Below are 27475 nucleotides of genomic sequence, written 5' to 3' on the forward strand. Positions count from 1 at the left end.
GGCTCTGAAATCTAGGATAGGAGTTAGAAACATGAAGAGGTGTTTGAATATGAGGACAGTGAGCATGCTGTAAGTGAGAAATGGATTGATTATGGGTTGGCTGAGACAGGAAATACAGCTTCAGAGTGTGATAAATCTCTCAGTCTACCTAAGAATGTTTAATAAACCTATATGAGAAAAAGTAGTTCAAAAATAACCATTTTTTGCATGTTCTCTCTCATCTTCAGCAGAGTTTGGGTGGTCCTTTAGGAAAGACCTTGTGGCCTAGCATACATGCCCTTTCAGCCAGTTTCTTGTATAGTTAATGTGCCTGTTGAATGTGTGGGTGTGAGTCCAAAGCTGATTTCCTGACCACATTATTATGCTTGAATTAATGAAGAATAACAACTCTGGTTAAAAAGTTGCGCTGATATTCTGTCTTGACTAGTATTTATCCAAGAACATGAGGCAGCTCATAAGTTATAAAAGCATGCTGCTGTTTCCTTTTCTTTTACTATAATTTGGAACTTCTGATTTCAGAAATACGAAGAGAACTTACATTCACATATAATAATATATTTATGTAAAAGTATTTAAGATATAAGTAAACACATGGCACTGTGTCCTTTGCTCATGTATTCGAACATAACTTCACTGACTCAATGACCTACTAAAAACTGCTTTATATACAGACTTCATACTATTAATTAATATCCACCTCTTTTTCTCAGTTCCACTCTGACTCTTTTTCCAGACTCATTAGAAACAAAGATACCATTTGAATAGAACATTTCAAAAGAAGATCTTCTTATCTTCTCTTCCGGACCACCTTGGGAAGAATGTATAAAGATCTACCACTTCTTTGATCAAGAACATTATAAACAGACTTAAGCAGTTTTCTAAGTCACTCTTGGGGGTTAAAGTCTGCGTATGTGAGCTTGCCATTCACACATCCTGAAATGAGATGGAATGTGAAGGTACATTTTATGCTGTTCTAGAGCTCTTCTCCAATTAGGAGAGTATACCTCAGCTTCTGTCTGCTGGATGTTAATTGTATTATGTAATGATCTGTATGAGTTTTATAAGGTCCAAATCATTCCATTTTTCTAATGTTATTCTGAAGTACTGCCAGAATACCAAATAATCACTGTATATGGTATACATATACAGTGTGTATACTGAGACTGCTGGCCTCATGAGAATTCCAGATGTTCCAGATTACTTGAGGTGCTCAGAACATTAGGTGCTGTATTAGTCTTTACTCAATTGGCAGTCCCATTTTATTCCTGATGTATAAGACAAAATAGTGTGTAAAACATCAGAGCAAAATTCAGAAGTGTTAGTACGTTCTTGTTACTGGAACACTATTTTCTTTAAAAGGAAGGAAGGAAGGAGAGAGAGAGAAAGCATGCCGTTCTGGTGCCATGATGAGTCAAGAGCTGGAGAGTACTTTTAACTATTAGTGAAGATCAGGTTCTCCTTTTATATGAGAATACATAGTTGCAACTATTTTTGTTGCCGGTTCTGTACTGACAACTGTAACTCAGTGATCCTTTTTAGAGCCATCTTGGATTCTCAATCCATATATTCGAGTGAAACTTGAGAAGCTGCAAGCAGCAAGAGCAAAGCTGACTCAATCACCATTTATGCTAATTCATATTGTCAGACACTAGTCCTGTAATGCTAGAGTACTAGCAGGCAATTTGCTTAGTATCAATTTTAGGTATAATGCTACTTTTGTCTGAGAGCACAACTAAGCAGAGGAAGGATATTCTTGCATCTACAATGGCAGCCTGGATTTAGGCCGTGTGGAATTAATTCTTCCAGAACCCCTTTTATATCACTGTGAAGATTTCGCTTTGCTCACGCATCAATTCCTTGTCTGTAGAATGAGGTGATATTTCTATGAGGCAAATTCTGTGGGACAGAGACACTGCAGTAACAGTGTCCATATAAGTACCATTGGGAGTAAACAAGGCAATGTAGACTATAAATATGTAGTGGCTTTTAGAGAATTACAGTCTAAAGCAAAGCAACAGACTCTTAGATAACTTCACTTTTGCTAGAAATCCATTTTAATTTAAGTTCAGAGCTTTCTACTTCTTTCTGTCCGTTCTTCTACTTCTTTAGTAGTTGTGCCAAGGTATCCATGTGTGTTTCTTCCACAGTCATCTGGCTCATTCCCAGCAGATGCACACAATCTGTTTTGCTGTCATTGACAGGACTCAGTTTATGAAAAAAATGTGGCAGAACATGCTGCTGTAGTCACTTATACAGGATTCTCTTTTCTAAGTAACTGAGAAGAAATTAATTCTTTTGGGGTTTTTTTACATATTGTTCAGTCATAGGATTTTATCTGGACTACTTTGCATTGGGTTAAACAGAGTGTTTGTTTAACATCTTAGCTTTCTTTTTAAATTCCTACTTAGTAAAATTAAAATTTGCCAATAATACGAATACATAAAATCACCACAGAATGTTGACAGACCTAATTTCAAGTGGTGGCAGTAATTCTGGCCATTCTGGAATACATGTGCTATTCCCAACTATTTTAGACAATATTATAGTGTCTCCTTTAAATTTTATAATATAAATACAAATTTTCCAATTTATAAATAATCCTGATCATCCAAAGATGGGGACTCTTAAGTATCCTGGATATATGTGAATTATAGAAAAGGATTTTGTATAAGGAGATGTGTGCTCCTTCTCATGCAAAGTTCTATTCAGTAACAGGCTGAGTAGAAACAAATCAAAAAATGAAATTTTTTACTTCATTGCCTACAGAAAAAAAGCTCTAAACCTTAATGTTATCACTTATTGTGATATTGTGGTAACAGGTCCTAACAGAGATTAGGGCCTATTGTGCATGATGCTTTGCAAACACACACTAATGAACAGCTCTACCTTTGGACTTAACAGCATGAACAAACAGGATAATAAAAAAGACAGTAAATGGAAAGAAATGAAGATTTTTTACTATTACAAATGTCTTGCTGTTCTTCTCAGTGTTCAGTAAGAAGACTTGGTGTAAGTAATTAAACTTTATGGAAAGTATCTAACCAGACGAATACTGTTTATTAGATGCCGGGGTGTTCCCATTGTCTTCACCAATGACAAAATTAATCAATAGCTCAAATTTTGTGTTCCTCCTTTGCTGCTTTCTACCTCTATCCCAACTAAAGCAGGGATGACAACAGCACTTTCCACACTGGGCTACTAAGGTTACAGCCTAAGCCATTAAAAAACCGCTAATGTTAAATGTGTATGGGCACTCTACATGTTTATTAAAAAACAGAATTTGCTTTACAAGCAAATATTATCTGTAATTCTTTTATTTTGATCTAAATTTTCTCTTTGAATTGTACTTTGTTCGGATGGGTTGATGGCTCTGGCTTCCTTTTTTTTTATTCTACAGCTAAGGGAAAAAAAATCTTCAACAGCTAGAATCTCCATTAATTCCCCAACATGACAACTAGTGTAGTGAGTCTAATGCCTTGGCTGGCTTTGAAATAGCTATATATATACATTAACATAAATTAAATATATTTAAAGAAATTTTATCTGTATTTTCAGGACATATTTTTAAACACTATTTCATTTTGGGAAATGCCTTTAATATACTTGCAACTTTGAATTCACGCTGTTGTCCCTCACATAGGTTTTTGGTTTTGTGTCATTAATAGGGTATTATGCTAAAAAGGCTACCTGGAACTATACTACAATGGCAGACTGACGTGTTAACTAGGCTTGTGGGGTTTTTGTAAAATTGTTTCTTATGAATATGTACATATATTTATACGTACGCACATTTATCTATATGTGTGTGTGTGATTTTTATACAAATATATATGGTTTTCAAACTATGATTGCATGCTGCTGGGTATGCCAAACTGTAAATAAAACTGTCAAAATGTCTCTTCACAGTTAGACCTCATAAAAATAATCAGTCCATAAACACGTGGTGTTCTTTCTTCACATATATACAGTTGCTACATAAAGTGAAAGACTTTCTTCTATTGTTCTAGACTTAAAATCCTCTGTATTATGGGTTAGAAATACAGTATTTTTTAGTGGGTTCTTCGTATGTGCTTTTATATATGTTGGTGTATGCCAGTATCAAAAAAATAAATGTAAGAATACCAAACATAATTTTTCTTGATTTTATAGACACGTTGAATTAGAAGATGACTGTAACCCTGTTTTTCATTATAATATTTTTAATTTTTTTCATGTGTTTTGAGGTGAGCATTTTTGTATTTTGCAGGGGTCTATTACAAGCTAGACCTTCAAGGTTTCTGGAATTAATGTCAACTTTTTAATTAGTCCTAAAATTACTTTAGGATGCGATTTGTTAATATGGGCATTTCTAGGAGACAAATACTATCGGTGTATCAGTTATGACACATAATGTAAAAAGAAGACAGAGAAAATAAGGTCCTCAGATGATTTCATTTGCTACCTCTATGCCTTGATTACTAGGCTCAGTTCAACTCCACAAATATCGTTACCACTTAGCTATTACCCTTTTAAGACCCTGATTACAACACACCTATTAGTTGTTTGGGCAGCAAGAAGTGAAAGGACTAATTTAATACATTTGCAAAAGGCTAGAACTTATATCCTGGTATTTGTCACAAGAATTGATTCTTCTCTGAAGCGTCAAGAAAGATGGCAAAGACCAAATGAAAGAGTGTAGAACGCAACATTTTCTCATTATATCACCTGCCAAACTTGATTTTTTTAAAACCACTCTGTTTTAAATTTAAGCATATTGATTATGCTACCTTTGTTAAAAAAAAAGCCAAAACAAACAAACAAAAAAAAAACCAAACACCCTCCCCCGAAAAATAAAAACAAAAACAAAAGGAACTGCAGCTAGCATAGCAATATATTGCTTTTAGATCTAAATGCTAAGTGCCAGAATCTCAAAAGCATTTGCCTGGTATTTCATGATCTTATTTGAAATCTGATGTGATAAAAAAGATGAAATTTATACACTTCCAGACTGGACAAATTAGATGATAAATTCCAAAGCTGAAGACCTACTATACAGAACTCTGTTCTATACATTAAGCAGTTTCAGATTCTGTTTCAGACATCAGTGCTGATCTTAGTAGATACTTTACAAGTAAGAAGATGAAATAAAGAGGGTGTTTCAGTTTTTTCTTCATTTTACACAGCTGATCATTTTCCATGGAAAAACAAACAAAGAAACAGCTAAAAACCATAAGAAAACTGGTAAAATTAGCAGAAAAACAATAGGCTGCAGGCTGCTTTTTCATAGGTGCTTCGGATTTTAGTTTACATAAAATAGAGCACTTAGCTTTGTATTCCATTTATTTTCACCACTGCTGAATAGGGACTAGCATTTTCAGACTCCCAGTAATGTTTCAAAAATAAATATTAATACTTAAGTGATAGTATTGCATATCTTCAGATAAACCAATATATAGAATAGGTCAGTAAATCTTGTACATATTTCCATCTTACACTTGAATAGTAACATAAATAACTTGCAGATATCATTAAAGGTATCAGTTTTATGTATGATTATACACTGGAAAATTAGGATAAAATTAATATTATAAGATTACATTTTCTTGCTGTTTACAAAGTAGGATAGTTGGGGCTTTTTCCCTTGAAAATTCTTTCCAGTGCCTTGCCAATAGCATGTTTCCAATGGGAGAATCACCCTCTCTAGTTGGCCGAAGCAGATTTTTTACCTGTGTCAGGCTAGATGTGCACTTTTCATGAGCAGAAACAGCCTATTTTTGTGATGTGAGCTGGCCTCAAAAATGTATTATTCATAGAGCAGGGTTCTTCACCAGTAATGATAGTTTGGGCTAGTACGGCCCTTCTGAAAGCACTGTCTGTATGGGGAATTTTTTTCCTTATAAAAATACACATATCCTTTTTTAAATCTGTTTGCCCCCGGATGCAGGAGAAACACATAACTCAAGAAAAAATTATACTTATCCACAGTATAAGAGAGAAGGGGACTGTCAGGATGGAGACAGGGCTGACCACTGACTCTTACAAGGCATACAGACTTTGCTGTGGTATGCAGTCGCACTCCACCTGCTTAAATCTCAGAAGCTGGTCTCAGAATCTCAGAATTGCATCTATGCAGTGCAAGAGATACCTTAAAAATGAATAATTTTTAATCTCATCACAATACTCAATATACAAAAATGTCAGTAATAAATTATATGGTCAATTCTATTATGGCCTCTGTTTCTGTTGCAATTTGTCCTTGGCAAAAATACAGACAATGTTTTAATTATAAATTTATCATTTTGAAGAAAAATACTATAATTTTGAGTGTACTTTTTTGCATTATTCAGCAAATTTAAACATGTTGACAGTGTTAATATGACTGAGGACAAAGCAGTTCTTTGGTGGTAACACTTCTAAATTATCTTAAATTGAGCTTAATTGACAAAGCTATCTAATAACATTTTATTTTTTATTTTTCATTGGCAGTGTCATTAAGCCTTCAAATACACTATCTCCATAACTGTTTCAGTTTTTTATTTCTGTTATCTAAAAAATGTAAAAATAAGAGGACAGAAAGCTGCGTTGTTTTCAAGGGCTTATAATTCCACTTTAGTTTGTTTGAAAACTTAAGTGTGAAAATATGAAATGTAAGTAGGTGAAAACGTAATGTATATTATATCTTCCTGATTGTGTAGATTCTATTGTGTAGAAAATATACATTTGATGTGATAGAATGAAACCTTTCTCTTCAGTATGTTAGAAATGGCAATTTAAACTGCAGTCTACTGTATAATTCCACTTTCTTTATGTTTTGATGACAAGTCAGCAGTAGGGCATAGAACTTGGATTCTGAAAAAAATTCAAGCCATGAAACTCTTATTCAAATATTCAGTTATATAATTTGCACCCCAGTTAAAGTAAGGCCTATACCAGACCCACTGGGCAATTCAACCACTGCAAGATCCTGACATTTTGTTGAACAAGAAGAGGCAGGACATTTCTGGAGCTGAGAAGAGAAACAGTTCAATACAAGAAGGCAAAGCAGATATTTAAGGAGCATATAATCTCTTGGTAGCATGATCACTTTCAAATCTTCAATATTTTCTTAATTTTTATTGTGTTTATCTGTATAGGGTATGCAAGGCAAAGGGTTTTTTGTCTCTTGTGCATACAGCATGCTTCCTACAAGCAGAAGCTGGGTTACGGACAGAAATATTATATATTTTTAAATGATATATAATATATATCATTTCAAAATTATATATAATTTATATATTTTTTAAAAAGAAAAAAAAAAGGCAAAGCATCAAGTTTGTGTCATCAAAAAGATTTTTTCCACTACAGCTTTCAGTCATAATTGCTGCATACAACAGCTTCTCAGTAAATCAGAAAATTTTAGCTATTTCAGCATTACATTAAGCTAATATTTTCCTTCCCTTAATACACACTGTAACATAATAACACAGAAAAATAGTCAACTTGTTTACACAAACTTCTTATTTGAGAGATCTCTTCCTTTAAGCAGTAAGGCCTGGTGACTGTAGAAGGTCTTTTTCTGAGTGAGTAGAATTTATCTGATTTTGGTTTCTTTGCCTATCTTGCTTAATAAGAAAAAAAAAAAAAAAGCAGATTTATACAGCCTCTATTCTGAATCGTTGAGGTGTGAGAAGACATTCTATGAAAGCCTCTTCCTAAACTGGACTAGTGGGACAGGCTGTTAGTTGCACAAGGAAACTTGTGTTACTATTTCCTTCAGCATCTCCTCCCATTTACCGAAGTCTTTCTAACTCAATAGAAACTCTTTTCCACATCAGAATATTCACCAAACATGTTGTATTTCTGGCATCCTTAAGTGTGACATTTTCACACAACACATCACAGAAAACATTAGACACTAAAACCTCAGACCAGAAAGTTTCTTTCCATCTGCATGAAGCCATGACAAAGGTACATGTTATGAAAGCGTAATTTTGTAGCCTGTACATGTACAAAGCTGCTCTAAATGAGGTTTAAGGAACACAGTAATCTGGGTATATTTTGTAGCTGTGTTAAGATAAAGGACCGAATTTTTAGTAGAAGACCTGAATTCTTTTCCCATTATTCTCCATGACTCCAAAAATTCCATTTGAAAATTCCTACTTTTGCTGTAAAACTTCACCAGTGTCTGTAGGTTATAAGTGAAAAGCAGCGAGAGAAAATTTTATTATATACATTATTTTATAATCAGTCTACTATTTTCAGAAGCTTCTGAAAAAATAGCACTTGTCATTTGAGAGCTGCAGCTGTTAGTCTGTTGAGACATAGAGGGGATGGGGCAGATATTGAATTATTCATGAAGGCTACTGCTATAGTTGACATAAGTTCATCAGCTAATTCCCCCCCTCCATTATGAACTTTCTTTCAAATTCAGTCAGGCTACAGGGGTACAAGCTGTTACTTTTAATAATCATGCTACTAGAAGTTTCATAAACTGTATCTATCACATAAGCTTTCTCTTTTAAGAAAGTTACTTACTGTTCATCGGGGGCTGATAAGTGCTTAATTTTTAATACTTTTAATTCACAGATAATGTGAATAATCTGATGTGCTTTCAAAATGTAACTCTTACAAAAATGTTTTAAAAATGCATGTAATCATTTTTTTACCTTAATTTAGTTTGATGAACCAAACCCACTGACATTTTCATTATATACTTATTTAAATTTTTCATGATTTATGAACACAAGGAGGTTTTGTGTATTGTTACTTACAATACATTTTTCAGTTTATAAGCCAATTCAACATGTGTAAATGCAAGAAAATCTTAGTTTGCCCAAGCATGAGGAAATAAAATACTTTATATTCCAAATGCTAATTCATTTGCTTGCATGAGGGAGTTGAGCTAGATGATCTCCAGAGGTCCCTTCCAACCTTAAGTATTCTGGGATTCTGGGATAAGCCAACTATTTTGTGGCACAGGCTATCAGACTAATAATAAAATATTTTATGCTCCTGCAAAGCAGTGCTGACATTCAAGGTTAGTTTGGCAGACACCAAAATCATGTCATGAAGTCATGGTGGATATTGTAGGAATGTTAAATATCAAAAACTTTGTCCCAGTTTGAGCAATAAGGAGCTGGGTGACTGTCACACAAGGGATTCCACAAATGTAACTCTTCACATAGGCAGTATTGTCAGCTATCTCTGCCTTGGCCACAGCAAAAGCAAAAATCTTACCAGCGTGTATTTGTTTTCTTTAGGAGATTTCTCTCTCCTTTTACACGTCACTACAGTTTGATTTGGGGATTTGAGAGCAGTAAGTAATTGTAGTAAAAATTTCATATCCAGTTCTTCCCCCTCTTCTCTGTGGAGATTTCTGCAGTGAATGAGATTGAAAAATGTCTGTTTAGTGGTGTGCTTGATGCGGACAGTGCCCTTATTTATCCTGTGATGACCTCATAGCAGCAGCACATGCCCTTTTGATGGAGAGGATTATTGTAATTCTCTCCTAGAAAGGCTTCCAGCAGCTCAGCTCTGTCACTTGCAGCCTGTTCAGAATGCAGTGACACACTCCCATCCTGTCTTGAGCAAGTACAATCATCTGCCTTGTACCTTCACTCATTTACTTAATCTGCTATGAAGTAGCTGTTTGATTTTAAAGTTTGCTGCCTTAATTTTTAAATTCTTAATGGTTTGGATCCTGGCTATTTTCAAAAACTCCTCCACAAATATCATCTTGACAGATATCACCACCCCCACAGCACATTTTAGGAATCTCAGCATCACATCTTAGGTTGGCAAGTTATGTCCTTTGCTGTGATAGGTCTTCAGTTAAGGAACTCCCCCAGGAAATCTGTCTTGAACCATATCTCCTTATCAGAAAACATTAAAATTAAATATACATTCTTGGCTACTTTTTATTCTCTGTTCTTATTGTTCAGTGTAATTTTTATTAGGATCATATTTATTCCAGTTTCTCTCAGTAATTCTTGGAATTGTTCTTTCAAATTTTCTTTTTCCCTTATTTGTAGAGTAACCTAAGCATACTACTGCTGTAGTTATGGATAGTGACTTCTTAATGGTGACTTCATGTTTAGAGCATGAGCTTTTTTGTGTTAATGTAAACCGTATGTCAATATAATTGCTTATTAAATAATACACACACTGGTTTTTAAATTTAATGTATTTTTAAAAATTGTATTTGCATCCTTATTCCTCTTCTTTACAAGGAAGTATGCCTTTCTTCTTCCCATTATGCATTGTAAGTCTTAAATTATTTCTAATCCTTTGAATTTTACACTGTCTCATTGGTGCAGGTTTCTTAAATAATCTGATTTAAATTAGCAGAATTTAGAATATTTTCCAGATTGTAGTATTACAAAGTGAAAGCCAGTCTGAAGTGGGGAAAGAAAGTTGTTGGTAGGTGGTTTCTTCTTCTTACATCAAATTTTACAAATCAGCTATTTTTCGGGAAAAAAAAAAAAAGAAAAAAAAGAAAAGTAAATGGGGGAATTTGGCATGCATACCTGAAGCTAACTTCATTACATTTAGATCTTTCTAAATTTTACTTCAGTGCAAACTCCTTGCTCTGTAAGATTAACATATTGATGATGTTTTTCACTTTTTTTTGTCTTGTTATTTTTAGTAATCTTCCAATGGATTACAGTCAATGGCAATATCAATGAACCTTTTAGCCCAAAAAATTTTTGAAACAATCTAGAAGTATTACATATTATTAAGCTGGGAATTTACAAATCCTCATTATTGGGTAGTCTTAAGGGTAATTTAATCATTAAGCTTTGAGCCACAATCCCAGCAGAATGTGGTGTTTTTAATAGCACTATGAGCAAATTTTATTGTGGCATCATGGAATACCGTGCATTCTTTTGCTTATGATTTATTCTCCCTAGATACAAAATGGTAAAAGAGATGTGTTAATCTATTTTTATTCAAAGGACAGAAATAGCTCTATTAGAGTTCAAGGATTGAATAACCAATATTAACATACTACTTGTTCATAGTTCATAGTCATACCTGATGCTCACAATGAGAATATTGATCAAGTACTAGGAAAGATATAGAGCACATTTTACAGACCATTGTTAAATATTACTTTCTTCCGTTTCAGTGTTTCCTAAAACACTGCTGAAAATCAAAAGCATAACAATACTACATTCAATAATAGATAATGTGTTTCAGTGCTGGTTGCAACTTTGTGCTAGATAAAGAATCGCACTGAGATGACCCAAAATTATCCTTAAAGAATGACAATATTTTATATTATTTTCACTCTTGTCTGGATACTTAAGTCACTTTTTTTCTGGGATTTATGCCCCACATATGTATAAATTTATACAACTGACAAAGAAGTGTGTCAGAATGCAAAATTTATCTCAAACTTGAGGGAAACTGTTACTTGATTACCTGTTTTTCGGCATGCAATTAGAAACTGGCTGCTAAGCAGTACAGAAAGGAGAAAAAGGCAGCTTATCTTGCTTGTCTGGCACTTAACCAGTCTGTGACTGATAACTCAGCCTAACCCTGACCTTGGCAGCATTGCACAACTAATCTTTATGAGAGGATAAATTTTTAACAATCTCTCTAATATCTTAGATATTAATAAAAAAGCCATTCCTTTAACAAAGGAATGCATATTTTCTTTTTTCTTTGTACCTTGAACAAATGTATTTGGACTAGCATCTGCCCAGGACTTTAAATGCTCTGTTTCTCATTTGATCTCAGTCCTTATTGTAGTACCCTGGAACTTGATGAAGTGCATAAGTGAAGATTACTTCTGAAGTCTTTTTCTGTCATTAATTTTGACGTGTTCAGATTGTGTTGCATAGTGACTTAAAGCTGGAATATTGCATTAGAATTAACAGCGTGGCAGCAGGGACATATTTTTAGTCTATTTAAGATGAACTAAAATGATGAACTTACCTCCTTTATCAAAGGAAATGCACTACTACAAACAGAGAATCTAGGATAAAAGAAGTGGTGCCATGAGCATTGCCATGAGTTCAGATACTAAGATGGAAAACACCAGAAAACTCAGTTGACTGAAAAAATCAGATCTGTTCAATTGCTTAAACCTGTATGTGTTTGGTTCTAGTGGAAGCTTCATCTCTTCAGGACATTACATATAATGTTCATTTAAACTCCAGTTTTACTTAAAATATATGCAAAAGCTGGAACATTATTACATGTTTTTGAAGTGTTTTCCTTTTCTGCCTCATTTTATTTAGCTAATGTATTTATCTTTTAAGGACAGCAAAAGGGAAATAAAATACACATGCATGGAGGCAAAAAGTCAGAACCGATACTTTAAACTGTAAATCAAGGTAACCTGCTTCATAATATCAGATCAAATCACTGATAAGCAGCAAGAGATTAAAAATGGACTCCAGTTGTAGAAAATATTTTCTGAAGAGCTGTGCTAATCTTTAAAAATCTTAGGCTTCAGTGAAGACAGTAACAGCAAAATGTTATACTACATTGTTATCAGATTTTCTGTTACGGAGACTACATAGTCACTCCTAAAATGCAAACTAGGAACTTTTTCATTATTTTCTAGCTGACAGAAGAGAAGAAGGGTGTAGAACTAAATCACTTATTACCAATCATTATTCCATGAACAGGGAAGAATTTAAAAAATCACTGCACACTGCAACAGGTGCACAAAACTGTTGAGATGAGTCACTATTTCTATGCAATGCACATATTTACCCTTCACACTTCCTGTTTTCATAATGTGCATGACATGTAATCCTACTACATAGCTACAAGCCCCACAGCTGTGACACTGGGCCTGCTTTCTGCAGTAAAATGTAAAAAGTCCAGCAGTAGTCTAAACCAATGTGGCAGTGAATTTCACAAAGGATTTAAGTTAATAATACTTATAAAAAATCAATCTCGCAACATATATTGACTAAAATACATGTAAATTCTTGCTAATAATCATAATATACTGAGTATGTTGTACCATATTTTTCACAAATTAGTTTTCTTTCAGTGAGACAAGGCTCAAAACATAACCTGTTTTCATGTAATTTTACTTACTGTATTCCAAAATTATTTTTACCTTGTCAAGTAGAAAGTTTCACTTATTTCCTTTGAAAGATGGCCAAAATTCAGGGAGAAAACCCCGTAAAAATACAAGCAAATATATCAATACGTTCTTATACAGATTTAACAGCAAACCAGAATATAAAATGTAGTGATTAATTTTTTTGTATGTGTGAATTCTGCCATGTGTACCTTGGAAAATGGAAGACTAATTTGGTTACTTACAGGCTATAATTTCAGGATTAAGAAGTACAGCCAGTAGCAAACATTAAACAATCTACTCAAAGTCAGTGTTGGTATTTGACAAAACTGGACAGAGACTCAGCCTTGGAAAGACAATTCTAGGTTTATTCAGAAAATGCTCAAGAATGAATTAGGTTTAGTCTATAGTTTTCTTTCATGGCATTGTTATAATCATCCATAAGTTGATATTTCAAAAAACTCTGTGTTGTAATCAGTTTTATCTGAATGTAGATATTAATTTCATTGTTAGGGGAGGTGGATGCAAAAAATTTATGTCTTCGCTAATGTTCATTAATTTGAAATTAAGTTCTTATAAGCTTTTTTTCTGTTATTTTTCTAGAAAAGTACAAGAGAAAGGCTGTGCTCACTTCAAATAAGTTGAAATTCCTGTTAATAAAAAAGCTCTCTAATTGCATATGAAATAGGCCTCTACAAAACTTACTGTAGGCAAAATATGAGCAAGGAACAACATTAGTTCACCTGACTCTGAAGGCAGAGCCATGGTGAAGTGCTAACACTTCAAAGAGGACAAAACATTATGAAATCTGTCTAAACCAAAAAGCAAAGAGTGTCTTCTTCATCTGCATTACAATTTGTATGGCAGAACAAATTCCAATATGGAGTTTGGCCAGTATGTTAGGCATATGAAAATCATTATAGAATTAATTGGTATCTATAACATTCTCAGTGATCAGGATCTTGGTTGCAATTCATTAGTAACACACTCTTTTCTGTTAGCATAGTGTCTTCAAAACATCATTGGTTGAAATGTCTTTAATTTTATTACCTGTACAGGTTTAAAGTCTTATGACCAAAGGCCCATTATTTAACCTGTTATTCTTTGCACCATTGGAGTTTATAGGAAGATGCTGTCCCTGTCCTAAAGAATTTGCAATACATAAATCTGACCCAGATTGACCCTGATTAGTCAGGATCAACAGGATCACAGCACATGCTGGTTTGAGTGTAGCAACTCAGGGAAGTGTCTTTTTCATTAATGAGGGTGACCGTACACCATACAGTTTAAGAGTATTTGACACCTCTTTGATTGAGGTTGACAAGTCTTAAAAAGATGAACATCTAATCTCACCCTCTTACATGGCAGCATAGCATGGCTCTGACTTAGGGTTTAGGAAACAAGCAAATACTGCTACTCTCCCGCATGCATATCTGTCTTGATGAAGAACATGCTTTGTCTGTGGCAGATGTAAAGCCTGTTTAATTTTGAAAGAATCCTTACAGTCTGTTCCAGGTAGTGTAAGACTCTCTGTTCTTGCTGCTCTTCTGCTTTTTATCAGATAAGTCCGGCTGAGCGGAGTGAACTGTTTTAAAACTTTGCATTTTAAATCCATCTAAAACCAGCCTACCGTGGACATGACTCTGTACATAATGATCAGTGTATTTTTGATTGATGAAGGGAAATGTGGTACAGTAGCTTAACCAAATTGGCAAAAGAACACACAATGTCATGTTCCCTTGTTTTTTTAGGAGACAAGGTATCGTACAGTAAGGCTTACAACTACCAGTCTGTACATACCTGAATTCATACCACAAATTCTTGCATATGTCTCGTCAGTGGTTATTTCTACAGACTCATGCAGCAGTGGGGTTTTCAGAAGCAACCTCATGTAGATTTGCTGCAAGCTCTATTTATTCCTGCAAGAGGTTTCAGCAAGAGCTACAGACTTGCTAACGCATGGTTCTCATCTGAAGAATCTGCTCTGTGAACTGGAACAAATTATTCGGGAATCTAACATCAAAGGATGACAGACAACAAACAAAAAAATGCAAAAGTAAAGACTTTGACCTGAAAAAACAGCCCCAAAACCACACTAAACTTATAAACCAGCAAGAGATTTGCCTTCGTTTATTGGAGCGAAGTAAAAAATGACAACTGAACAGCAAGGTCTAACATGGGAAATAAATCAGCTAGTTCTTGTCTCAGGGTGATGGTGTTGAAAAGTAAATTCATGAGCTGGTATGGGAAAATGTTGAATGATTAAAATTACATGACAATATCCAAAGTATCCCAGTAATTTTATCCCAAATTTCTCAGTAATTTAGAAATTTTAACCACAAAGCTATAGTTGTTAAACTTCCTAATTTATTCTTGAATATATTCAAAGTATTTTATAGCTGTTTCATGCAAAATTGCAGAACGGAGCCTTTGATTCCTCAGTGTTCATCTCTAAGCAACATGAGAAGAATCTTTGTAGTAACATTGCATGTAGAGAGTAAGAGGATGATGATGATGATGAATATTACTATTTCAAATATTTGTGCTCAATTTTTGTGATGCTTTGTTACTGTATAACACTGATGTAATCTGTGAGGATTTAGAGCCTTCCACATCATGGCAACTCATCTCTCCCCTCCAGAACCAACCAGTGGACTTACTTGAGAGAAACACCAACATATTTTTCTTTTATTTAAATGGGATAATACCATAGAGATGTGTGGGTTAAGCCCATTTATAGTCTGCAACCTTTATACTAAAGTGGTCTTGGGCATTTAATACGGTGTTTCTCATTTTTTTTTCCAAAGTCTCAGCTTGTAAAAATCAGTAGAAAGATTCCAACAGAATTCCATATGCACAAAAGCAATCAGGAAGTGGGATATTATTTTCATGAACTGTGTTTGCATGCTCTACATTCTGAATTTTGAAATAATTGTAAAAACATATTGAATTAGGTTATGGAATATTGTTGACATTTCCATTTAGTAGAAGCCATTACTGACTCAGATAATTTTCACTTTTGCAGCACAGCATGGATAGATAGCAGGATGAATGTACTTACAGTATTTCATCATGCATAATTTGTTATATCTGAGATACAAAAGAATATGCTGGAGATTTTTTACCTGGAGATATTGTGATAAGTAAACCACAATTTGATACATTTTCTTGGAAAATATGCTGTTTAGTAGCAGTGCACTGATACTTACTGGTCATTTATGCATTAGCTAGTTATAAAATTATCTTCATATTACCTACAAAGAGAGGTAATTTAGGTTTACAAGCTAGGAAATCACTCTGACACAATATTTCCATACAATTAAGAACTTGTTATAATTATTCTGCTTTTACTGTTTGCAGATTTTAAAGCAGATTTATTATCAGGAAGACATACTAAACTTGAATCTGTCTTATCCAAAATGTGGTTTTATTCTAAAAAAACTGTAAGAAAAAATATACAGTTCTCATCTGAGTCTTGTGCTTATTGTATCACTTGTAAAGTACTGCTTGTTTTGCACCTTGAATATTATTACTTACCCCAAGCTGTCTCTAGGACCAAAAGTAAATTTTCTGTTATAGGCATAACAATTAGTAGATATGGAATGTATTTTGTCCAGTCTTTTCATCTGTTCATTTCAAAATTGAAATTAATATCTTTTGCTTGAGGCTTCATAGTTTACTGTCATTAGTTGGGGACAGTCCAAGTCATGAATTTTCAGTCGTAGAGAAGCCTTGGGATTTTCAGCTGTTTCTGAGATCTTAATCAAAAATGTTACTGATTGCTTGGGAATCAATGAAAACCCTCCTGAGGAAAAAAAAAAAAAGGCAGCATAACCTTAATATTATTCACAGTGTTTTGTTAAAAGGGGCAATGATTCATAATGATTATTTTTTTATCATAGTGTAACATAGTGAGGAATGCCAAAAAATATTATCCAATTTTATTCTATGTGAATGGGTCAGAAGTATCAGTGCTTTTGATCTTTTAGAGACAGTCTTACTCCCATGAGCATGCTCACATGCTCACTAGCTTTAAACACGTCAGTTTTCCTTTTGACCTCTCAACATATTAAGTTTTAGCATATTCAAAAATCTTTGCAATTCAGGGGTTGTGAATCCACAGCTTTGTAGTCACTGGACACTTCAGTAACAATATAATAAATTCTGGTTTAAGAGAATTAACTTTGTGCTGATGACAGAAACTCCAGCCTGTAACATTACTGGAAACAGCATTTCTGAATCATTGAAGAACTTAGAAGGTGAGAAAAGGACCTTAAAAATAATCACATTTCACTTCTGGAGAATACCATTGTTATTATATTATTCTTGTTAGCACCAACTAAAATTTGTCTGGTTTTAACCATGTATGACTGAATAGAAGTTGAGCGTTTTTAAAAATACGGGACTAATGTCCAGTCAGACTACTGAGTTTCAAAACCTTGGGCTTTTTGTATCTCTTTCAAACACAGAAGAGGAAGCACTTCTTTTTACAACACCATGTTAAGACAAGGACACACGCTGATATATGCACACACATACAAAAAAGGTACTTTTCAAGTTGCTTCAGAATTTGCTGGTTGCCACATGGTATCCTAAAGGATAACAGGAAGCAAAATGCATAATGTTTTGTAAAAAAATAGCAGCTTATTTATGCAGTGTTTCAGGAATTAAAATATTGCTGTGCAAAATACGAGTAGTAAAGATAGTTGTTCAGATTAGGCATCACAGTCAAAGTTCTATCTTAATAAAGCAACAGGCTTCACTTTCCATGCATATATATGTGTAAACTATTTTAAATCCTTCTCTTTATACAAATAACTGTTGCAGGGAGCATAGAGATTTCATTTTCAACAGTGTAAATATGAAATAACAGGACTGGCTAGGGTGTAGTTTCACTCAGGGCCATGCATTTGAATAGCCAGCACCACAATTCTGTCCCTGGGGCTACAATGCACATCTTTACAGTGCATTTTTGGTAGAAATAAGGAGATGCTGTGTTTTGAGAGGATTGTGTTGACAGCAATGTACATCAATGAAGGCCACCTCACTCACAGTGAAGGTCTGCATTTTAAAACAGCACTAAAACAAAATAGTCATTGTGTTTTGACAAGGGTCTTAACTATTTACAGCACAACAACCCGAACTGCAAGTAGAGCTGGATCTCTCAAAACTCTAACTCCAAAGCTGAAAGTAGTACTATTACTAGGGGCCTCTTCTTTGTAGCTTTTCAAAATACAGTCTCCATTGTTAATGTAAACATTCAGAAGCCCAGGCTGATACTACTTTTTAAAATGCAGACTTGATTTATGACAGCTGCATTGGATCGTTAATCATATATTATCTTTATGGGAGCTTTTTTCTAACATATGTTAATTGGCTGTTTTCTGTGACAAATTATGAGCTCTTACTTTGATGAGGTTCAATTGCAATCATGTTGGAGTAGAGTATGTAGAGTTTCCAGCCCCCACTGCCTCCTTAAATGACTACAAACATCTGCACGTCACTGCAGTGCTGAGTAATGGCAGGATTTGGGTTGATCTGATCTCTATACTGAGTTTTTTCCACAGGATATTTTCAGCTCATGGCACTAAATCTGTTACAGGGTTTGCTGGTTTCAGCAAAAGGGCTAAAAATAATATCTTTTATGGGATTATTAGAATACAATGAGAAATAATTAGCAGTATACTGAAATATTTTTTAATATTCAGAAATTTTAATGCCTTATTAGAACTCAGCTTTATTGCATTCAAGTTTACTGATGTCATATAGCATTTCCAGAAGCAAAACTGCTGCCTGCTTTTTGAAACCCATGGTTTTTTAATTCCTAAATGTAATATTTGTTAGTTTAAAAAAAAAGAAAAATATTTTACTTGAGAAGTGGTTGGCCTCACTTTAATTTTTTTAATTTTTACCAAAGAAAAGTGTACTTCCCAGCTCAATAGGAAATGTATCTAATTATACTTTACATAAAATTGCACATCTTCCTGTTAGTAAAGAAATATTTGCACTGAAAGTTACTGTCTTTCTATCTTTTTTATGTTAAGAAAAATCATGCTTATATTTGTTCAGTATGTAAATTATGGAAATTGAGGAAAAAAAACCACCATAATGAAAGTTGCTGCATTTTTTATTTGGTACTTAATCTTTTAATGATACCTGTACACATAATCTTATTTTATACAATGTTTCATTGGAATTACTGAGACAAAAAATGTGTGCTGTATTTTAATATTTTTACTCAAAGCTGTACTTAGGGTGAATGTGCAGAAATATGAAATCTTATCTATTGTAATAGTGAGAGAGCAGCCTGGTCATAAAACTGTGTCAAACAATATCAATTACATTGCAATTAATTTAGCGGAACACTACACAGCTCAGCTTTGACCTAAACCAAATGGCATTAGATAAATCTGTCCCATTTGTTCTTCAGAGAAAAGATGGGAGTTAAATTTCCAAGCAGGTGTTAGAGTTTAGAATAAGAGCCAGATGTGTATGGAAGCTACTTCAGTCCCATGAGGGTGGTTTTAATTCAGCTATTTCCCTGGAGTACCACACAATCAATGAGTTTCAAATCCTCGGGCTACCTGCCTTTATGTGAAATCATGGGAACATTTCTTCACAGATTATCACTGAACATGTGTGCAAAAATTAGAGCAGAAATTAAAGGTAAAAAATTTTAACCTCAGAATTTACATGAACATCACATTTCTTTGAATTTCTGCAGTAGAGAGGTGACAACCAAGTGGAAATATTTACAGAAGATATGTATCACTATAAAGAGAATTGCAAGCAGTGCAAAACTCAGACCATGGGTATTTAACACGTTTCTCTAGTGACTGCTTGTTGTAGGCAGTATTTTACAACTAAGCATATGTAGGTCACATGCAGCACAGTGAAGAGCATTAAATATAGGTGAATTGAATTAGAGAGAGGTTTCAAAATGATGATTTTGAATGTGTTGTCCCTACTTCAAAATGTCAGTGAAAGTAAAGTAAAGTGATGCATTGAATTAGTCTACCGATGGCATTCAGTTCTACTTGCTAACATGAGCTTAGTTGGCTTTAAGAAAATAAAACAAGGTAAAGGGAGATATACATGTGAATGACGGGGCTTGGCACTTTCTTGGATTTTGAGGCCTGTGAGCCATGTGTCTTAATTGGGGCCAGTTGGGATCATTTAATAATTGCTGTCAGAAGATCAAATTTAATTCTCCTTATAAAACAACCACAGTGGGATAGAGTTAAAAAAATTGTCATCTGAGATTTCAAATGAACTGAGCTTTAATTAGGTTGATTAGGATGCTGTGAGAGAGAGAGAGGGAAACAGGAAATTGATGCATCTGCTGCGTATCATGCTGGACCTTATATGACAGTACTGTCAAATGTCTTTATTTCAAGAAGATATACATTAGCATAAAGGATGATAGAGCTAGAACATCATGCATATATAAGTGTGTTAGGTATACCAGGTAATTATAACTTTCTGAAATTAGTGGTTTCAAACACAGGTATTAATGCTTTTACAATCATAATCTTGGCCCTTAAGATTGCTTTTATACATTTTCACATATTCTAAATTATCTTCTTTATTTGTTTACATACTCACTGGTTATGCCAGAGAAGTACAGCCCTCAGAATTTCTCTATTGCGTAATACATATTCACTGTACTAAGTTCTCAGGACACTTGCATGACCAAATCCACAGGTTCCAACAAAGAAACTGAGTAAAACATGAAGGTGACATGAAATATTTTTGACAGAAAAAGGAGCACATCTCAGACATGCTTGCATTCCCACCTTGAATCCAATTCTTTGAACTATGCTGCCTGCTACTTTTGCCACAGCCGCCTGTTTCTAAGGATATATTTTATCAGAAATCATTTTACATATCCATAGACCTCAAAAAGTACCATTTCTGAGAAAATGTAATGCACTTCCATGGCCACAAAAAGATTTAGCTAATGTATCTTTGTATTGATTACGTTTTTGCTTTTTCTGCATGCTTTTAGGATAATAAGATGAGCAATGCTGGCAGTGATCCTATTAGAAAAACAAAATGCTCATTGAAGATAGAATGGAGACTATCAAGCAAATTCCTCTGTGTTTTCCTTCTGCAAATTAAGCATATTTTGTATATTTCTGTTCTTCTGATATTTGTCAAGAGTGTTGACTTTTTGCATTGGCTTCTGCCAAATGCAGTGTGTTGTATATGAATAAGAAATAAATCCAGCTGCATGTGCTAATGGAGTGGTTATAGCTGAGGTTCTGTAAGCAGAGCATGATGCTCACTTGTGGCTTTTGTAGTTATGGACAGTAGCAGGTGTACCTCTGTGGTAAACACCATCCCTTTCAGTAGAAATTTTGCTTTTACAAGGCTTGAGGTGAGAGCTGTTAGACTCCAATTCTGTGAAAAATCAGAAGATCAAATCCTCATGTGGAAAGTATGAATTAGTTACCTAGCACAGTTTTCAAAAATTAAATATGAACTATGATGTGGTTGAGCAGCACACTAAATTAGACGAGGCTATTTATGTCTTTGTAACTAATGCAGATACAAAGCTGCAGCTCTTTTAGCTCTTTATCATATCACAGCATAACTCCTCAGTGTGTTATCTTAGGTTTCTCTCTCTATTTTCATGTGAATATTTTTAACAGAAATATATCTATTGTTTGCCTAGTTTTTAACCAGTAAGGTCAAAAATGAAATTTATAGATATCACACTAAGCTAGAACAGAAATTTCCTTCCCCAGTAGAGATTTTAAGCCAATTGTTTCAGACATTTTTTCTCTCATAAGGCTTTTTGTTTTCTACTTTTTTTACATGGCAAATTCCATGTTACCTTTCCTTTCTTACAAGCAGCTTTATCTGTTTATGCATTTTCCTAGTTTCAAACCAGTGGGAATCCAGTTCGGATCTCCCAGCATAGAGAGATCCTTCTTGTCAAGATGCAGCCAGGACATAGAAAACAAATAGCTTCAGCCAATGATATGTGGCGTGCTAGCACTAACAGATATGGCCACATACTTTATTTCTCGGTAGTCAAAACATTCCGTTTTTTCCAACAGATGCTTCATCCTGAACATGCAGAATTGCAGACGTGAGGCACAAGGCAATATATGTGCAAGGTTTATTTCCTATCAAGTGGCTTGTGAATTTTTTGTAATTGTAAGTTCTTCATTGCTACAGTGTCACTGTCCTTTTTTCTCCTTTCTTTCAGAGCAAATCCATTCCGAATTTGTGTGTTTCTACTTAAATTGTCTGTGTTTTGTATGTTTAACAGCAGTAACCTGTCCTAATTTATGAGCTTTGCCATTAGGAAGGACATATATTTCACAGAGGTGGTTCCTCACTTCTCTGCAGTGAAATGCAGGTGTGGGGTTTCTTTTTTTTTTATTAGCCTTATTATGTACCTGACATACATTTCATCTCCTTTTGTCCTTGGGAAAAAAAAATTATCTGAGTGGGATTGGAAGAATTAATGTAGACTTTTGAGTTGTCATGGTCATTGGGAAGATAGATACATTTTCCTTGCTTTTTTTTTTCCCCTTCCTCCTTCTCCTGCAGACAACCTGCAGCTGTCTCTCGGTAAGGAGTTGAGTTCAGGGAGTGTCATAGTTCTTATACTCATATTTATCATATTAGCATTCTCACAAAAAGACAGCTTAGCAGCTCTCCACAATGTTGTGCAGTCTACATTTCAGAAGAATCATATTTAATTCTTGACATTTCTGGGAAGGTCGGGAATTAAAGCGAAAAAGATGTGTTTCTATAACTGAATATACAAAAAAGGGAAGCAGAACATCTCTGTGTCTAATCATTTCTCTTTAAGAAAGAAATTACCAGATGAAGGATATACCAATCTGAGGTTACATTAAAAAACTAATAAAGGTACTTAAATATGAGTTATGTGTTTAGGTCTATATTATAAGAAAACAAACATTTTGTTTCTGTGGTAGTATAGTTGTAGCTAAAATAGTCTAATACCATGGACAAATTATTTCTAGACAGAGATAAAATATCTCATTTTCCAGCTTCTATAGCTGGAAAGAAAGGATCAGTTTGCGGTACACTGAGGAGCCAAAGAATTATACAACATAAAGGTAACTGATTTTTTCCAAAATTGTTAGTCTTCCTTAGGTACTAACTCTGCTTACATGTTTACCTGACTTTATTTTTCAGTACTAGTGATGGATCTGTTCTAATGTTGGTATGAGTTAAAAGGAGTAGAAATAAAAATCATTAACATAGAAATCAGTAATATTCTCTAAAGTCACGTCTGTCTGAGACTTGTTCCATCTTTGGTGAGTCAGTGATGGATTTGGATGGCTGGTTGCATCATACAAGTTCTAATAGCAAAAAGTAAATTAAAAAATATCTGAGCCATTATAATCAAAATTTTCAAGCCTGGGTAGGTGTTACATACAGCAAAGTACTATCAATTACCTTGAGATTCTGGCATACATAGATTCCATGGGACTCCAAATGTTTGTACAGATTTAGTGGAATTTCAGTGGCTCAGGACACCTGTGAAATCTTTCATGTTTCATTACCTCATTTCTCTGGTAGGAAGGTGAACCATGTTAAGAGTCATTGTCCATTTTCGGCTTGAGTAGCTAACCAAATTCAGGGTATTATACAGGTGGTTGCCATTAGGGCAGGGAAATGATAGGTGACTCAAACATTTCCTTAATACTGTTTGTTTACAAAGTTTTATTATATCTCTAAATGCAACAAGCCTTGAGAATTGATGTCCATTATCAGGTATTAATGTTTGAGTTCCCTATCCTACCAGCTGAGCTCTTTCCCAATGTTTCTATATATTCAGCTTCTCCTTATCATCACAAGTTACAAACCTTTACAAACTAATAATCAGTAGAGCTCTTTGCTGTATTTTTTTCAAGTTTTCAGGACTATAAGATCACAGAAGTTATGCTTACTAGCAATAACCTTATAAGTTCTATCTCTTTCATCTTCCAGACATTACTCAAATTACTCTTAAAATGGCAACACCATAAGCCACACTTCCAATTCAGAAAAAAACGTTATGCCACCCCAACATATTTATACAGTTTTCACACCAAGATATTTCCCATCACAAACATGAAACAGTTTAAATTTGGTTCAAGCTTTACCTTGGCAATTTTTGTCACCTTAATTATGTTGGAAAGGATTCCTTTTATTAACCCCATTGACAATGTTTCTATAGAGTCTGTTTTCCGGTAGAAGTACGTATTTTCTTACAATGAGGAACTTACTTGCATCTCAGTTTTTTTTTCTCTTAATTTCTACATTAATGTACCTGGTTTTATGGTATTTTCATCCACAGTTTTTTCCTCTATTCTACCTCCTTAGATCATCCTTCCTAACTTTCAGCTTAAACTTTGAACCAATTATAGTCCTCAGTCATTTATTTGTTTGGTAATTTAAAGACAATTTGGGTTCTTACTATGGTTTTTTTCTATTTATTTTTGCCACAAAAATAGTTTCCAAAAGCTTTCTCTTTTCTCTAAAAACTTCCTGTAATGATTTATTTGCAAATGTGTAAGATATTCATTTTCAAAATATGATTATGAGGTTCCTGCAATCCAAGTCTTTGTTCCTCCTCACAGGGATGAAGTGGTAGTGCAGCACAAACCTGGAATAGCAGAACTCAGCTAGGTTGTTAAAAATAGATGTGTATGACTACAGTGAAAAAAGGGAGGATTCCTTTGGAGGATTCCAAAGGAGGATTCTTTGAGTGAGAAGAGAATCCTGGGTCAGAGTGCATAAAATTTCTCTGAAGCTTGTTGGATGAAAACAAATGAGACCAGACCTGTGTAGATCTTGACAAGTCCATCTGTTTTATCCAAAATTTAATTCTCTTCTCCATCCATTCCATCTATTACTTCTAGGCTGATCATTGACCATAGTTCAGACAGACACTGTCTAAGTGCATGTGCCAAGCTTCCTTGCATTTCTGCAATTCAGCAAATTATAAGCAGAAATTCTTACCTCTTAGGAATCTCTTAGGAAATAATCCTTTTGAGAATTAATCCATAACTTCTTCAATAGAGGAAATCTAAAATTGCCTGTTACTGATATTGGCATTACTAAGCACTTGTACACAAGTTCAGACTATGATTTGCTATTGTCTTATACAGCTTTTTCCAATAATACCTGGAATTATCCCCTGATTCTTAAAAGCTGCTTTGGGGATATAACTTACACAGACTTTCTCACACACAAACATTACTAACAAATCTGTACATCTAGATCTAACCACAGTCAGAGATTGCTTTCAGGTGATGCAATAACTTAACACTAGAGATCTTATACTTTTCCTGTAATAAGCCAGCACTCTTTAAAGTCCTTTTTGTTTAAGAGTGCTCCCACATTGTAGCACTAGTATTTTACCTTGTGTGCAAGATGTCTTTCAATACAAATAGACCCAAATCAGAGTAGCTCCAAGACCTTTCAAACTCACAAGATGCTAAACCTTACCCTGATGAATGCTGAAGTGCTTCCTCTTTTTAGCTCAGTAAATGACAGACTGAATTTGTGAAACACCTTTCACTGTATTCTTTATGCATCTAATAACTATAATGCAATCCAATCAAATTATTAGCTCAAAACTGTCAAGACTCCTATGTGAATTTGCAATGGTCCAATTTCTCGACTCCATTTTCAGTCAGGTTTCTATTCGTAGGCAGTCTCCATTTCAAAACAATTAGATGATTCATTTTTCAGTCCTTTATTTTTTTCCCCTTTTATTGTTAGCATGTCTAATTGAAGAAACTGCTATGCTTGAGCCAGTCTCTGGAGTACCTGATGGGTCTTATTCCATTTATATTGGTCACACTCCCATTATGTCCGTATAGCTGCTAAGGGTACATCATGAACCTAACCATAAACATGTAGACCTTTTCTTCAAACTATTTCCTTTATTTTTTTTCTTTTGGGTGATGGGTACACATGGAAATACCACCCAATAGTTATTGTAGTTTTAAAATTGACTCTTCACAGGTATATATTTTATACCATCATTTGACCTAACTGCTTTCCTTAAAATCTGCATTAGTGTCTGCATTCTTTGCTTCACAAATCAAATAGTCCATTTTAGCCATCTTCAGAAATGTTGTAAATTAGCCAAGTCTTCCTTTCTTCATCAAGCATAGCAGGCACATATCTTATGCCTGGAGTCCAGGCAAACAGTTTTCATCTGGTGGTTGCTTCTTTTGGTGTACTGCTGCAAGGAATGACTCACCATCTGTGGCAAATTCCACAATCACTTGGATGTATTTTGGTCTTCTGTCATGGCTCTTTACTAGCATGACCAGGTTTGGTAGAGCATGCATGCAATATTCATAAAATCCTTCTTCACTATGCTGGATGGATGCTTCTCAGCACATTCTGTGAAAGGTAAGATAAGTCACTCTTTTCCTTTCATACAGCCATGGATTGGCTTAAATAGAGAAGCAGCTACAGACAAGGTATTCTGTGTCTGGATACCTCAGTCTCTTGAAAAGCAGGTTCTATGGCATAGTGAAATAGGGCAACTGTTAAGTATCATCTTCTCCACTATTTTGGCAATGATATTTAGTTTGCCCCAAAAAAAAAATTCAGGGGAACTTTGCAAAACAAGAAACTCTTCCACCCATGCTGCACAAGTTCTTGCTCTGTGAGATAACTTGGTACTGTATCTGAATTATAAGCTACATAGACCACAGCTGTCTGAAGCATTCTTACAATGAGTCTTCAAAATGTTTAATTCCAAATTGAAAACAAAAATAATAATCACATTGCAAAATATTCTCATGGCTTTTCCAAGGCATAGAAAATAATGGTATTGATTAAGCCAGTAACTCAGCTGCAAGAGAGGAATTTTTCTGCAATTCATTGCTACATTGTCATTATACTAGGAATATGTTAAAATGTAAACAAGAAAATAAGGTATAACTCCGGAAGCTCAGATTTAAAGTAAACACTTTCTACTATCCTTTATACATAAACTAAATAAATAAACAAATAAATGGAGTGAAATAATATTAAAAGTCCAGTAGGTGCTTAGAAAATCAGTTGAAAAATTAATGAAATATTAATTCAAATCAAATTATTTAAGTTTTCTCTTAAACTTCTAAGTAACAACTTAGATATAGGGAATGATTTTGTAGTTTGCAACTTTATGAACATTTTACTCCAGCCGTGGTTCAGAAATTCATTGCCCTTGAATTATTCTGCATTATAAATTAAGCTCATGCCATAAGTCAGAAGTCAGGTTAGATGACTGAAACGATAACAAGCCTTGGTAGCTACAGATTACAAATATTTTCTTTGTGTACAGACATTTTTGGTTTGACTACTGTCTCTCCAGTAGTCTCCAGTACTTCATCTATTACAATATATCCATTATGGTGTAAAAGTTTGTTTTATATTTCCTGTAGCCAAATGCATGATCTCTTGAGAGTTAAATTTAGTAGATTAAAATGAACTCTC

At 34.3% G+C, this 27475-nt stretch overlaps 1 protein-coding gene across 10 annotated transcripts in view; it reads left to right on the forward strand.

Moving 5' to 3' along the window:
- MEF2C (myocyte enhancer factor 2C) overlaps positions 1-27475 on the forward strand; it is a 135203-nt gene that overhangs the window by 24787 nt on the left and 82941 nt on the right. For 2 of the 10 annotated variants that reach the window (XM_069000716.1, XM_069000717.1), the window contains exon 1: positions 650-956. The exons of the other annotated variants lie outside the window; for them this stretch is intronic. The gene's annotated coding sequence lies outside the window, so the exon portion shown is untranslated. Of the gene's footprint in view, positions 1-649; positions 957-27475 lie in introns of those variants that run through there. 10 annotated transcript variants of the gene reach the window in all.

The sequence above is a fragment of the Aphelocoma coerulescens genome (genome assembly GCF_041296385.1).
Source record: "Aphelocoma coerulescens isolate FSJ_1873_10779 chromosome Z unlocalized genomic scaffold, UR_Acoe_1.0 ChrZ, whole genome shotgun sequence".
NCBI classification, from domain to species: domain Eukaryota; kingdom Metazoa; phylum Chordata; class Aves; order Passeriformes; family Corvidae; genus Aphelocoma; species Aphelocoma coerulescens.